The sequence below is a fragment of the Rattus norvegicus genome, chromosome Y, assembly GCF_036323735.1.
Source record: "Rattus norvegicus strain BN/NHsdMcwi chromosome Y, GRCr8, whole genome shotgun sequence".
Classification (NCBI taxonomy): Eukaryota; Metazoa; Chordata; class Mammalia; order Rodentia; family Muridae; genus Rattus; species Rattus norvegicus.
The window spans coordinates 19,224,384-19,230,458 of record NC_086040.1 but is presented as its reverse complement, the minus strand read 5'-3'; the positions used below and the strand labels follow the sequence as shown (position 1 = coordinate 19,230,458).

The 6,075-nt window shown below is 37.0% G+C and overlaps 1 pseudogene; it reads right to left on the bottom strand.

Moving 5' to 3' along the window:
* Nucleotides 1,822-2,158, bottom strand: LOC103694811 (glutaredoxin-1 pseudogene; annotated as a pseudogene).

Genomic DNA, 6,075 nt, shown 5'->3' with positions numbered 1-6,075 from the left:
TCACATTTTGGGCACCTACAGTCTCTTTGCACCTTGTTTCAGGGTGGCATTTGTGCTTTGTGGAAGGGTATAGCATATCCAACTCATCATGGCTGAATTCAATAAAATGAGGACAACAATATAATGAATGAAAGGAAGAGTTCATTCGTGGAAAGTATTAAGAAGTTTGTCATAACCTTTGACCAAGTGAGTTAACAAAAGTGTAGAATTAACAAAATTAAAGAGAAGAGAGGAGACATGGAGAAAACACTTTTTATATTTACAGTCCCAAATTTAGAATATTCTTTAAACCATTAATGATTTACTGGATGTATTTGATATACCAATCTTAAATCACCTCAATATGCATAATTTAAAGAGCACCATACTTAACAATGACACAGAGCCGGGCATTTAATATCTCCCTCCTAAAATATCAAAGGATCACATGTATTCAGTTTAAAAATTTGATTACACATTTAAGGAGCATTGAAATTTTCTTAGACGATTCCATAAAGTAGACAAAAGTATTGGATACATTAAAATTCTATTTTGAATCTGGAATTATCCAACAATTGACAGAGAACAAAAGAGAGAGAGTGAGGTAGGGGGAAAATGAAGTAAACAGAAAGGTACAGAGAGAGGGAGAAAGAATTACAGATGACTGACAGAGAGGAAGACTGAGTATTACACACTAATTTACACTGATACACATATATTCTCAATAAAAACTTTGTGAACAGATTCAAGAAGACATTAAAAAGAATCTTAAACCAGATAAGCTTTCTGAAAACTCCAGACATACAAGTGTCATTTAACACACACACACACACACACACACACACACACACACACACACATATGTCAAATCTTCTCCAAATCTGATCTTTTGGAAGAATGTTGCATCTTTAACCAAGAACTTTAATCAAGATCTATGCTTTATTTTTATTTTTTTAGGCCTCTGCAGATACATTTTTTTAGGAATGAATCCTTCTCACTGGAGACCAGAGAAGAGACCTCCAGTTCCATGATTAATAAACATCATTGCAAGACATCAAAGCAAAATGTAAAAGTGTGAATGGAATAAATATTTTAGGACATAGTTTTGGAAGCAACTTTTTCATAGACAGTCTTTGAAGGAGAGCTCTGAAATTATGCATTTCATGTTTGACTTTTCTGGGACTCTGACTAGAATCAACTCACAACTGTTTGGGATTTTCTTGGCAATTAACCAGTTTGTGAACAGAGCTGAATTCATCATATGGTCTGCTGTCTATGTTAATAGTGCTACAGTGAGGAACAATTCTGCTAAAGCTCTTCATCTGTTTTTCAGACAGCATCCTCATACAAGTGTGGACTTCTGTCGGTTGTGGTAGGGAAAAGTTGAGAACACTGGCTGAGAGCTGTAAATCCAGAAGTACATGTATGAGGGAGAGAAAGACCAGTGTGTATATCATAAACCACTTCACAATATTCATTGTTTTAATAATCATTAGGAAGTGGACTTCTGCAAAATGACCTCAGCAGATAGCATGGTAGAAAAACAGTAACTGATACACTGGAGATTTAGATGCACTGGATTGTTAACTATGGACTTAGAGGTAGAGAAATATCAGCACATGAAGAATGGATACTCAATCCTGTGTGATCTGGTAAGTTTCCCTACCCCATGGTTTCAAGCAAACAGCATCAGATTTTCGCACTGAGGTATAGAATAAAAGCCAATTTTTTCAAAATACCAATCATAAGAATATACTGACATCCTCCATGATGCACATCATCTCTCAGGTGCACTGGCCTCAGCATGACTGAATGTCTGCTGTCAGCATGAGTTTTTACTCTCAACCCGTTCTTAACTGCTGAGCTCCAATCTGCTTCAGCAACGTCATCAGCTCCCCATTCTGTTGGAGGGAGATTAGATTACTGCATCTGCCTATGAAGTCTTTTTTTACCTATGAAGACCCAAGGAACTGTTCTCACTCCAGTGAGCTGTTGTAAGTAATCTTGAATCGCATTCGTGTTGTTAGTGGCTGTGATGTCTACAAATCCCAGAACACCATGTTTGAAAGAGAGTTGATTGTGAATTTCTTGCATATTTCTGCAAAAGGTACAGGTGGGATCAATGAACAGGACCTCCTTCCCAGACTGGATCTTGCAGTTCACACACACCTGAGCCATGCTGACAGGCTGCAGCTTCCCAGAAAAGAAAGTTCAGTTGAAGATACTGGTCTGTCTAATATATGCAATCCCAATGTATACTAAACAATGCATGCTACTTGAAATCCAAAGAAAACATGGAAGAAAGAAGCTTTTACTTTTTCCTGCTTGCACTCACATTGCTACCAAATCCTCAGAGACATTAAAACCTGATTTCTGAAGATTTATCCATATACTAATGACCAGATGAAACATCTAGCCTTTTGGATCAATAAACTAATGGATTGTAGGTCTTTCCAAATAGCCATCAATTGTTAAAATATGTGGTCCATAGCCTGTGATCATTGTGAAAAATCACTTTTCTCTGTACAGAGAGATTCATCCTTTACGTTCTGTTAGGGAATTTCGGCTTCTGCACCAAGAATCTAGAGAAGACATTTTAGTGCAGTTTGTGTCTAGTAAGACGTTCAGCTCAGTTACAAATTTCCAATGGCCACATTCCCTTAGCATTATTTTCATATGATGCTTTGATACAGTCCTTCTTATTTTCTATAGTTCTTGGCAACAGAATAAAAAAAAAGAAATAGTAATCTGTCAATGCACAGTAATATATTTGCATGAGTGCATCATGTAGAAGAATTACAGGATAAACAAATATTGGAAAACCAGATATCTTTTCTTTTGTGTACCAAGATCTGATAAACTCGACTATATAAAAATCTGAGACAGGTTGTATGAAGTTTGTTCTTTCTTTCAATTATGGGCTCCTAGGGAAGGATTTCAGGTATCAAGAGTCAGCAAAAATTACCTTTATTGCAGACCCAACTCACCTGCTGAATACCTCATTCTCGGAAATGAAGAAACTCTGTATCCATCCTGCTATAAAGTGTATATATCTATATATCAATCATAGAATGGATACTTTTGACTCTTAGTTTCAAAGCAACAGTCTGGGGAGACACAGAATTAATTCTTTCATAGATTATTTCTCAGGCTGATGTTTGGTCTCAAAAGTTCATTGCAGGAGTTGCTTTACAACAGTCATACACTGATCTGGAAGAAACACATTTTAAATGTTCGGAAATCTATTAGAACAGTATCAAATACCTTTCTCCCTTCCCATTTTTGAACTGATCCTTTTTCCACCAATGTATGTTTTCTCTGCTGCACACTGCATCCCACCAGACTAGTCTGAACCTTCCTCTTAGCAATGCATTTATGATACATCAATGTGATTTTCTTTTCACTTTCACCACTAGTAGAGATTTTCAAAATTCATTACATCTGATGGGTCTAATCTACATTGACACCAAGGATGAGATTTGAGAGTTTAGAGATGCTGAAGTATAATGCTGTATCCACATGGGTGGATAACCTACATGGGTGACTGGCAGTTTAGAGAATGACCATGTCTATACCATATATGTCCTCCTGTAGGTATCACAAAACTTCTCTCTTTGGTTGAGTTTGATCCAGTCCAACAAATGCAGTACAAAAGAAAGGGTAAAAGTCATGCACATGGGCTGGAAACATAGCTCATGCATTTTGAGATTTTGCTAAGCATAGAACCAAAAGGGTAACTCAATTCCATGTGGAATTCTCTCATCCCACTGGCTTCAGTGGGAATTGCATTTATATGGTGCATAGCAATTAAAGCAGGCAAAAAACTTATGTAAAAAAAGAAACAGTAACAGTGTCATTTGCCTTACATAAGCTTTGCAGTTTTATGAGATCCCCTTTGTCGATTCTTGATCTTAGAGCATAAGCCATTGGTGTTTTGTTCAGGACATTTTCTCCAGTGCACATGTGTTTCACATGCTTCCCCACTTATTCTTCTATTAGTTTCAGTTTATCTGGTTTGATGTGGAGGGTCTTGATCCACTTGGAATTTAGCTTTTTACAGGGTGATAAGCATGGATTGATCTGTATTCATCTACATGCAGACCTCCCATTGAACCAGCACCATTTGATTAAAATGCTATCTTCCATTAGATGGGTTTGGCTCCTTTGTCAAAAATCACGTGACCATAGGTTTGTGGTTTTATTTCTGGGTCTTCAATTCTATTCAACTGGTCTATCTGTCTGTCTCTGTACCAATACCATGCAGTTTTATAACTATTGCTCTGTAATACTGCTTGAGTTCAGTGATAGTGATTCCACCAGAAGTCATTTTATTGTTGAGGTGTTCGGTATCCTGGATTTTTCGTTATTCCAGATGAATTTGGAAATTCTTCTGTCTAACTCTCTGAAGAATTGGATTCATATTTTGATGGGTATTGCATTGAATCTGCAGATCAATTTTGGTGAAATGGTCATTTTTACTACATTAATACTGCCAATCCATGATGATGGGAGATCTCTCCACCTTCTGAGGTATTCTTCAATTTCTTTCTTCAGAGGCTTGAAGTTCTTACCATACAGATCTTAAAGGCAAATGCTTCACTCCTTCTTTAAAAGGGGAACAAGAACACCCTTGGCAGGGAATAGGGATTCAAAATTTATAACAGAGGCAGAAATAACACTCATTCAGAATGAGCCCCACATGTGGCCCATACATATACAGCCACCCAATTAGACAAGATGGATGAAGCAAAGAAGTGCAGGGCAACAGGAAACAGATGTAGTTCTCTCCTGAGAGACACACCCAGAATACAGCAAATGCATAGGCCAATGGCAGCAGCAAACCACTGAACTGAGAATGGGACCCACGTTGAAGGAATCAGAAAAAGGAGTGGAAGAGCTTGAAGGGCCTCGAGAACCCATATGAACAACAGTGCCAAACAACCAGAGCTTCCAGGGACTAAGCCACTACCCAAAGCATATATATGGACTTACACTGGACTCTGACCTCATTGGTAGCAATGAATAGCCTAGTAAGAGCACCACTGGAAGGGGAAGCCCTTGTTTCTGCCAAGACTGAACACCCAGTGAATGTGATTGTTGGAGTGAGGGTTTTAAAGGTGGGAGGATGGGGAGGGGAAGCCCATATTGAGGGGGAGGGGGAGGTGTTAGGGTGATGTTGGCCCAGAAACTAGGAAGGGGAATAACAATTGGGAAGGTAAATAAGAAATACTCAAGTTAGTAAAGATTATAAAAAAACAAAACAAAAAAATAAAAAGCCAAAGAAATAATAGCAATAATAATGTTAATGATAATAAACTGACCCAAACAACTATTCAAAATAGGCACCAAATATATAGCAAGGAAAAACATAAAAACTAAGTATAAAAAGATTTTAGAAACATGGAATTCATTATCTCTCCCAAGTGGTTCCCACTGTGACTATATTTCATGAAACCAGAGACAGATAGGTCTGGTTTTCCTGATTTCTATTTTTACTCCATTGGTAAATGTTTTCATTTCCTGAGAATCATTAGAGCAAATGTATTGAGTTTCTCACTAGTTTGTTCTATACAATCAAACCTAGAGTACTATATTTTAGGATAACCTAAATATATGACTCAAGGATGCATCAGGGATACCTTTTCCATCATGAAATTGGTATCCACAGTGGGCCATATTGGCTACATCGAAAGTCCAATCCACATGTTTACCTCTGGCTTGTTGTGAACAAATTATCAATCCCAAGGTCCCTGAATGTTTCAGTGACCTATCTCCACATATGGTTTGTCGGATTACAGGATGTCTACAGTACACATAAAAAAAAGTTTCTTAAGAGTTGAAAAATACAATTTATTCTGAAAAATATATATTAACTTTTTTTCAAAATGTGCTTAAATGATACAATCATAATATAAATTGCATGACCTTAACCCAACTGAAAATTCACCAGAAGAAAAAAAATTAAAAAAGAATGAATAGTAAAACTTCCAACCAAACCAAACAAAGCTAATACCTGAAGAAAACAAAACTCATACCAAAAACAAAAAAACAGTAATTAAGCTAAGCAGCATTCACTTGTTGAAGATTTAGCACCAC